This window comes from Neolamprologus multifasciatus, chromosome 15 (genome assembly GCF_963576455.1).
Source record: "Neolamprologus multifasciatus chromosome 15, fNeoMul1.2, whole genome shotgun sequence".
Taxonomy (NCBI): Eukaryota; Metazoa; Chordata; class Actinopteri; order Cichliformes; family Cichlidae; genus Neolamprologus; species Neolamprologus multifasciatus.
Genome location: NC_140453.1, coordinates 39,225,020 through 39,234,679, shown reverse-complemented (window position 1 = coordinate 39,234,679; position 9,660 = coordinate 39,225,020). Strand labels below are relative to the sequence as shown.

Genomic DNA, 9,660 nt, shown 5'->3' with positions numbered 1-9,660 from the left:
AAAAAACCATAATATGCAATATTTTCAAAAAATTAGTTGCAAATGGAAATATTTGGCATGAGGTTACTACAGCCTTGAATGGGTAAATAATTCATAACAACATTGATTTGGATGCATTATTATTTTTGGAGCAATAAGAGTTTTTACAATTTACACCCTCCTATGTCCCTCGGGACCCAAAATGGTCCCCATCCAAAAGGTGATATAGCAATATCATATATGAATTTTCTTTTAATTTTTTTTCACATCAGATCTTTTAAACAACTTCAGACCTAACCACAGATATAAAGTTTTTCATAATTTTTTAAAATATTTTTTAGGTTTTTATGGCTTTATTGTCATAAAAAACCCTGTTGTTTTTTTTGGGTGAAAAAACCATAATATGCAATATTTTCAAAAAATTAGTTGCAAATGGAAATATTTGTCATGAGGTTATTACAGCCTTGAATGGGTAAATAATTCATAACAACATTGATTTGGATGCATTATTATTTTTGGAACAATAACACTTTATTGCAAAAAAACCCCCTGAACTGACCTGAACAAACTCAACAAACAAACTAAACAAAGATGTAATTTACATTATCATACATAGCATGAACCACAAGATGGTTAGATTTTGCAGACAGGACATATCTTATATATATCTTTGCAGCAGTTACGATAATAATGTGCTGTTTGCACGATGAGCACTGCTTCCGCTTTTTGGAATGCTGCTCTTTCTCAGCAAAAGCCTTCCCTAAATTGACTGTGCGCTTTGTGTTGTGCGTACGCCCATCTGTGCATTTCGTGGCGTCTGTGCAGAAGTAATAGTAAGTAAAAACTAGTAAGACAAGGCTGCAAACTATTCTCACAGACTTCAAAGATGCACCTAAATTTAATAAAAAAGATCATCCTCTATCTTATTGTACAGACCATGATCTTTTTCTGTCTCTCCCTCCTGTTCTGTTCCTGTGCCACTGGGAAACTGAACTGACCTGAACAAACTCAACAACAAACTGAACAAAGATGTAATTTACATTTTATAGCACAAACCTCTAGATGGGTGGATTTTGCAGACAGGACATATCCTACCTTTTGCAACAGTTACGATAATAATGCGCTGTTTGCACGATGAGCACAGCTTCCAAGCATGCCCTAAATTGACCGTGCGCTTCGTGTTGTGCGTGCGCGCGTCTGTGCATTTCGTGGCGTCTGTGCAGAAATCACTAGTAAGACAAGGCTGCAAACTATTCTCACAGACTTCAAATGTGCACTTGAATCCAAGAAGATAGAAAAGGATCTCTCTCTCTCTCTCCCTCCAGCTCTGTTTACATGCCACTGGGAGAGTAAAGACTGCCCTTCCCCGTCTGCTCAGCAAACAGGTGGCTGTTTTTGCACACCTCCCCCCTCTGCTCAACAAACACGTGGCTGCTTTTGCACCCCATCCCCCTCGCTGCTCAGAGCAAACACAAGGCATGTGCAGAGTGAAGAAAAAAAAACTTTTAGAGAGATTTATAGTGATGTGCGATACCACTGATTTCCTTTCCGATCCGATACCAAGTAATATTCAGGGTGGTATCGACGATACTGATCCGATACCGATACTTTGTACAAAAAATAATTTTATTTATTGTATCTCAAATTATAGCATCATAATGATTACAGGACATCAGATTACTTGTTCTTATCACTTAATAATGCAGAGTTCATCACATAGAAATATAACAACTGAAGTTGTGTGCTATTTGAACACCTTGCCTGCCTGCAGCACTAAAGGACTCTGTGAGAGATGTCTGTCTGGCCCTAGCAGCACCTGTCCCTGTCCTCCTCTTCAGTTCGCCTCAACATACGCTGGTCATATTCTGTGATATGATTTACTCTGAGGTGTTTGACAAGGTTAATGATGTTGCCACAACCATACATGCCAACCCTCTCGACTCAATCCCGAATTTCAGTGCCCCTCCCGAAAATCTCCCGGAGCCACCATTCTCCCGAATTTCTCCCAATTTTCCACCCGGACAACAAAATTGAAAAACCATATGGCAGAATTCAAAGCGGGGCCCAGCCAATTCCAGTTTCCAACAATGGCGGCAGTGACTTAGTTTTAATATTACTCTTATTTCTCTTTCTGGGTTGCAAAAAAACTTTTAACATATTTTCAGGTGAGAATGTAGCTGTGTAAACTTCAAATATCTGAGCCGACCGACACATCGTCTTCAAACTCCCGCAGTCTTTTGCTACTTGGGTTAAACATGATATATAAGTCACTTTGATAACTTAAAAATGTTATTGTTTGGCTTTTTCAGTGTTTTATTTGTTCGTGAGTAAATCGGTTTGGCTGAGATTAAAGTTATTAGATTAGATTAAATAAAATTTAACTTTATTAATCCCTCGGGAGGGTTACTCCGGGGTTTTCACACAGCTGGATAAACGTCAAACAGAAAACGAATTAAACAAAGTGTGAGACGGTCAAGAGTTTACGTCAGTGCCCTGTTATATTTTATGTTATATTTTAGATAGCAAGGAGCAGAGTTTCACTCTACCGAGGGAGCTCGTGATGTACTACCCGGCTTTCTTTAGACCGCGAAGGCCAGGTCCTCAGGTGGAAGCAGCCTCTGAATTTGGACACCCCCGCTGTTTCCGGGCCGGCCAATAATAACAGTGACATTTAACGTATTTTATACGATAAATAAACACTGTAAAATGTATTTATCCCCCCCAGCCCTTTTGAATGTCAAGGTTGTCAAGTATGCCCACAACACCTCACTTTTTTGCCACATGTATGCAAACCACGTCTCAGCTGTTTGTGGAGGTAAAATACGTCTGCACAATTACGCTCAGCCATTGTTGTGAGTGCGCACTGCGCACGCCAAGGGGCTGCGAGACATTTATACAGCCGTATTTCGCACATGACTATGAAAGGCGGAAGAGGAAGTAGTTCCTTTGAATGTAGACAATCCGAATGTTATCGTTTCTTTCCACTGTGTTCCTGTTAATGATAAACTACAAATTTACTCTAAATTACTAAAATATCGATATTTTAATGTGAGAATCGATTCTACAACATAAATGATTGGTATCGGAGGAATCGATATTTCAGGATCGATCCGCACATCACTAGAGATTTAGAGAACGGGAAAAAAAACGGAGCAGGCTGCCGTTGTTCACTTCAAGAAGGCGGCTCTATGGGCCGTTTTGTTTGCGACCGACACACACACACACACACACACACACACACACACACACACACAGTATAAATATATTCTCAATCACATTCACACCACTCTCTTATATCAGTTCCACTACATCAAGACTATTTTATGGTGGTCAGCTGTTTTATTGCCATGTATTTTGCATAGTAAGATAACCATGTCCTGCATTCAAAACCACTGAAAATGTCTATGGTGGTGCTATGCCTAATATTGTGGTCATTTGATCCAAAACCTATTTTTCCTTTATTTTGAAGGCTGAGGCTTAGATCCATTAGGTATTCACGAGAAAAGCATTATCACATGTCAGGATTACAGTATATCGAAAATATGTGATTATAATGGTAGTCAATGGGGCCCAAAATGGTAATTAGAATGTAGGAGGTAAGCCATATGTTTATCTCCTTTACTATACACCACACCATAGAGGGGATCATTGAATTTTAAAAATAATGCTAAAATGCACATCCTGGCCAAGTTTCATGCAACTAGTCTTTAAAATGCCTGATATATTGAGAATCAAAAATCCAAAGTTACCCAAAAGGGTAACTTTTTTCACCTAGAACGCAATTTAGCAGAAATACTATAATTTAGCAGAAATACTATAATTTAGCGGAAATACTATAAAAAGCAGAAATACTATATTAAGCAGAAATACTATATTAAGCAGAAATACTATATTAAGCACAAATACTTTATTAAGAACAAATCCTATAAAAAGCAGAAATACTATAAAAAGCAGAAATACTGTACTATGATTTGGTAGAAAAACTATAATTATTAGAAATACTATATTTGGTAGAAATACTATGTTTTGGCAGAAATACTATATTTACCTCAAATCCTATAAAATAGCAGAAATAGTATGATTTAGCAGAAATACTGTATTTAGTACAATTACCGAAAAGTAGCAGAAATACTATGATATAGCAGAATAGTAATAACTTACAAAATTACAAATATGGACACATATTGAAACACAAATGCACAGAGGGACACACAAACACAGGCTCTAATCCAGTCAACCAGTCTAACTATATTCAATTTAAATCCTACAATGAGATGCTGCCAAATAAGGGTAGGATTCTCTCTCTCTCACTAAACACACACACACACACACACACACACACACACACACACACACACACACAGAGGGAGAGAGAAGCAAGTTAGGTCAGTCAAGCAGCCTGGGAGCTGCTGAATTTGAATCCACCAATCAGAGAGGCTGTGTACTTTTTCCCGCCAAAACAGGTGCAGCCGATTTTACACACATGCAGCAGAGAGACAGGATTTTTGTAGTCTATTTCTCATAGTGACGACTCCTCTCAAACAAATGACCATAATTTCCTAACCGTAGGGGCTAGAACGGTCATTCTTACACCGTTTTGTTCAGAAGAGATGGGGGAATCTTCAAGTGTTGACGATTTATCATTAAAATATGAATCATTAAAGATATTTGACTTCTAATGCACCATTACTGAGCAGAGGCGAAGCAAAAACTGTCTTGACTTGCCCTCAAACAACGCTTTCTAACTCTAAATCTATTTGGAGTATCGATATCATTCTTTCACCGTAAGAGACAGCAGGCTTGGGTGAACAGTCATGGAAAGTTTCAGGTCTCTGTGGAAATCCATCAAAAAGATATGACGAGATAAATAAGTGGTTCATTTCCAGAGTTTGAAATCTGAAGAAATCTGAGCAAAGGACGAATTTCCTACCCTCAAACAAGTCTAACTCATCTCAGAACGGTAATAGGTGAGAAAGAAATTCTTGAATTGTGAGCATCAGGAGTGTCTGAAGATATACTCGGACAAGCCTTATGTCTTAACTTCGCTTCGTTAAGGAGATATGATGATTCGAATATGCCTCTCATTACAGAAATCAAGCGGTGATTTTGAACAAACTCTCCATTGACTTTCTATGGAGAGTTTTGAGACTTTGTGTTGGTCTGAGGAGATTTGCCAAAATTCTATAAATTCCACAACAATGATAGTGACATTTTCTGAAAGCCAGCAAAAATACCTACGTTTTGATGTATAATTTGTGGAAGTTGAGTGAAAATTGAGCAAGTAGCAAGAAGTTGTTCGGACATGAAGAGAAGACTGCGAAACTTACAGTGGCACACTGAAAGCCAAGTGCATAGCAACCATAACAACGCATGTATTTTGTGAAAAATTAAAAAAATGCAACTGAAAACTTAAAAAGGGATAAGATTAAAATGGTAAGAGGTATGAAAAAGCTGATTTATACCTGAATAGCCCAATAATTTGAGAACATTTTAAAGTTTGAATGGTTGTTCTACGTGAAAGTATGAGGAAGTAGTTAAGTTTCAAAAACAAGCAAGTTTTAGCAGAATTGCGGAAGTTTCCCATTCATTTCAATGGGACAAATTAAAGGAAAAAAACGTAATATTTTAAAAAGTATAATAGTAAAAAATACCAAAAGATATAGCCGTCATTAGCAGAAATAGCAGAATAGTCTAAAATTTGAACTGTGAAAATAGCACAAAAATTGTGGAAGTAGTTAAAGTCCAAAAAAACGTACGGAAGCAACTTGAAAAAGAAAAAAATAAAGTTTAAAGAGAAACAGGAACTCAATAGTGTGGGTGCCTTAAAGCATCCACACAATAAGGATCCTGCCACCTTACATGTGGATTTAAGAACCTGTGCCCATAAATGCCAAATCATTTTTCCATTTAGTCATTGTTTTAGGTGAAGTGTCACTTACTTGACTATTCTATTGGTCAAGCCCAAATAATACAGCAGATATCTACAAGGAGATAAGTTTGTTCAACAGAGTATGTCTTATTAAGTGATGTATTGTGAATTTTCCAACATAGTCCTAACAAAAATTAGGACCCTACCGCCCCCCCCCCCCCCTTTTTTTTTCTACTTTGTGTAGAACATATGTGAGCTGCTTCAAAACATTATGTATAAATGAGAGAAAGATTGGTACTTTAAAGAAACCATTGATGCTCTTCTGGACTGGAATACCTTTTTTCAATTAAAATTAATGTTTTTGTGATGGTGGAATTTTTACCTTTATGATTACAGAAGTCAAAACGTCAGATGATTATAGCTTACCATCTAAACTCCCCATCTCTTGGCAAGTCTGAATTAGAGGTCTCAGCTGTATCGGCCTTTCTAGTGGATTTGCTTAAAGAGGAGATAGCTTAAGTCATTAGGTACATATTCCCTGACATTCTCGAGGTTGACCTTGCATGGTGTGTGACATTAAAGAGTATAACTTATAGAAAGGGAATGGTACTGGCCCAAAGGGCAGCAGGTGGATTGCCAGAATACTGAAAAACCATATCTGCATTGTACCACAGCATATTCTACATTGTCAGAGAGCTTGGTGGCTGGTACAGAGAGCACGACAGAGCTTTTGAGCTCAGCCCAGTATCCACAAGAATATTCACTCTCGTTTCACTCTGTGAACTCCTTGATACTTATCCATTGGTTGACTATGAGATTGGATCAGTCCACATTGTGACTTTAAAAAGGTATATAGAAATAAAAGGTGTTCATATAAGTGTAATAGCTTCAGTCGCATGTATTTCATTAGATAAATTCTTCTTTTTTTATGTCTGATTTTTATAACTTTGACTATTGGGTATGGATAGCTTTAGGAAAATTAAACTGAAATGATTCTTTCTGAATGTCTGATATGTAATTCTTTTTTGCCTACAGAGTCCTATGGTCCTAAAGACTGTTTTGGCTGACGGAACCTGTCGAAGGCTCACTCTCTAATGGAGCGCCTGAATCAACTGAGGATCTCATCGTTGAAGTCAAGAGACAGTGTTGTCTTCAGGGCAGTTTCAGACTTCAGTTTATGGATTCCTTGTTTGGGAATGAGTTTCTTAACCTTACCTCAGTTTCAGAAGTAGCAGACAAAGGGACTCTTAAAGCTATTGACATGCCAAAGCCCACCATATGGACATAAAAAAGAGTAACAGAGTTGGTGAAACTCAAGATGGAAAAGATTTTGTCATACAGAAGACATGAAGTTGTTCGTGATGCACCAATGGTGGAGGCTTTCATGGCAAGATGGCCTGCTCTATTTGATTTCCATGAGGTAAGGTTTGCCTCATGCACAGTGTTCTTGTGGTATTAGCCTAAAATGGTTAAGGCACAGTTGTTATTTGACAGCCCATTTCTTCAGCATGAGTGATTGCGGCCTTCTTCCAGGTATTAAACCTTTGAAGCTCATTTCTCTGTGCTCATGTTTTCAGATCAACGCCGAGTTTAAGAGAATTGCCACCATCCCCCCTCAAACAAAGTTCGTGGTGCAGCTGGCTCTCCACTTGGACAACCTGGTGAAGTTGGTCAACAGAAGAGGAGAGCTTGGACTAATACTGAAAAGAATTGTGGCATAAATGGATAATGTAAGTGATAAAGCCTCAACATTCACTTAACATGATCCTCTTTGGATGAAACTTTATAATTGTGGAAGATTTCAAATGTTTTCCCATGATAAATTCTCTCATTTTGTATTTTTACATCTGCTTGTTTTTTTAACCTTCACTTTGTCAACTTATTATTAATTGCCAGTAAACCTATTATTATTATTTGTGTGCCTTTACTTCATGTAAAGTACACTATTAAAACTTAAATGAAGGACAAGGGCTGAATGAAGATGCTAATTACATACATTTCATTTCAGTGTGAAGATGTTGATGCTGAGTGTGTCAAGGGAGTGTGTATCTACATGTGTGAAGACCCTGGCATGCTTATCCGGGAGTATGTGGTATCTACTTGTCTTTTTTTTTTCTTTTTCTTTTGGACTTTCCACAGTGTGTCATATTACTTACTTGGAAATGACTAACATGGCTTCTTTTTTACAGGGCATGGAAGAACGTGTCATCAGTGAGACTGTTGAAGACACCACTGTTTGAATTTATCATCTTAAAGAGCAAGCTTCAGCAGATGAACAAGAGTTGTCCTTTCAGGCATCAGAGTGGCGAAGAATTTGGATAATGTAGCATTTGCTGTGATAATGCTATTTGGACTCATGTATGCATTAAACCTTGCCTACCCTGCTGACCTCTGCTACACCTTTGACGTTTTCCAGAAGGTTTTCATGGAACTGGATGGAGCTAAACTCTCTAAAGTTCTTGCTTTCAAAAACCATCTGTTTCATTGAGAAGTCAAAGACTGCACTTCTGCAATTCTTTGCAGTTTTTCATTTTGTGTTCAGTAATGTTATACTGCTTATGTTTTTATTGCTTTCCCCTCATGTGACTGCAATGCAGGATGATTTTTCCTTTTGGTATCATGTTGTAAGAAATTTTTACTGACGATTTTTAGCAATATGTTCTAAGTCAACCTTAATGTCCTGCTTACATGTTTAAAATGAAGATTAAAATTCATGTAGGTGTTTGGTATTAGTTATGTAACAATGTCATTTAAGGCTCAACTTAGTTGAAATCTTGTACAGGTAAATACTTGTACAGAAGTTGAAACTGTTGTCAAATAATACACAAGTTATATTTGTGTAAATCTGTTTATTCATAAAAGCGTGTTGCTTTTTTTTCAGGTAGTCTTAATTTAGTTTACATTTTCAATTGTATAATTAATACAAATGTTATATGTAAGAGATGACAGGATCATCTATAAGCACTTTATTTTATTTGCTGCTAAGGTCAGTTTTTTGTGAAATATTTGCAAATATATTCTCAAACTAACTTTTTCTTTTAGTTATTTCTGCAGGCTATCTTTAAAAATGTGTTAACAAGTTTATATGGATGCGATTTTGGACTTGTTCATGGCAGAATTGCTGCTTTCACTGCTGTTACAGTTTAATAAAGGTGAATTGTTCAGTAGTCTTTGGCTTTTTTGTCAATAATGATCAGTTAATATTTCAATTGAAAAAATTAAGTAGGATTTAAAGCCATAATTTGTGTTGTAAGAACATAATTGCAATGTGTTTACATTACATAATATCATTGCGTACCACTGGCAAATAAAAATAAGTTGGTGTTAAACATTAAAATATATTAACATTATGCAATACATTGATATTATGATAATACATTAATATTAGTACATCAAACATGATTTTTTAAAGTAATCTGATGTAAATAAAATACTTTGATTTGACAAGCATTAATTACTTGAGGAAAAGTGGAGAATTAAGTCAGTCATACTTATTCATATTATGTGGGACCGATGTACACAATAAAATCAAGTAAATTGAAATAACTTTTTTTTTCAGTGTACATTCGGTCTCAAACCAGGAAGTTAGCATTTTCTTGTGCACAGGGTCTATTAGGTAGGAATAAAAGCATACATTAAAAGTCAAAAGAGAGGACGGAACATTGTATTTGCGTGCGTTTTTTTTTACAACACATCCACTGATTAAATGCTGGCCTCTGGTGGTTAAATTCTTGTTTAAAGTTTTCAGAGGGTAATAAAAAGTAGGGTAAACAAGGGTAAACAAAAAGTACCTTTAAACTCTCACCGTTCGA

The 9,660-nt window shown here is 36.6% G+C and overlaps 1 long non-coding RNA gene and 1 pseudogene across 2 annotated transcripts; one reads left to right on the top strand and one right to left on the bottom strand.

Annotated features, from left to right (window-relative positions):
• Window positions 1-882: 882 nt before the first annotated feature.
• Window positions 883-3,756, bottom strand: LOC146502741 (uncharacterized). Its single transcript, XR_014869200.1, has 2 exons — window positions 3,096-3,756; window positions 883-1,481 (listed from the first exon to the last, which is right to left on the bottom strand). It is a non-coding gene; the product is annotated as an uncharacterized LOC146502741 (long non-coding RNA).
• An 85-nt stretch (window positions 3,757-3,841) lies between these two features.
• LOC146502740 (uncharacterized) lies at window positions 3,842-9,005 on the top strand (annotated as a pseudogene). The gene is made up of 4 exons (XR_014869390.1): window positions 3,842-7,268; window positions 7,426-7,578; window positions 7,857-7,940; window positions 8,038-9,005. The product of XR_014869390.1 is annotated as an uncharacterized LOC146502740 (transcript).
• Window positions 9,006-9,660: the final 655 nt, after the last annotated feature.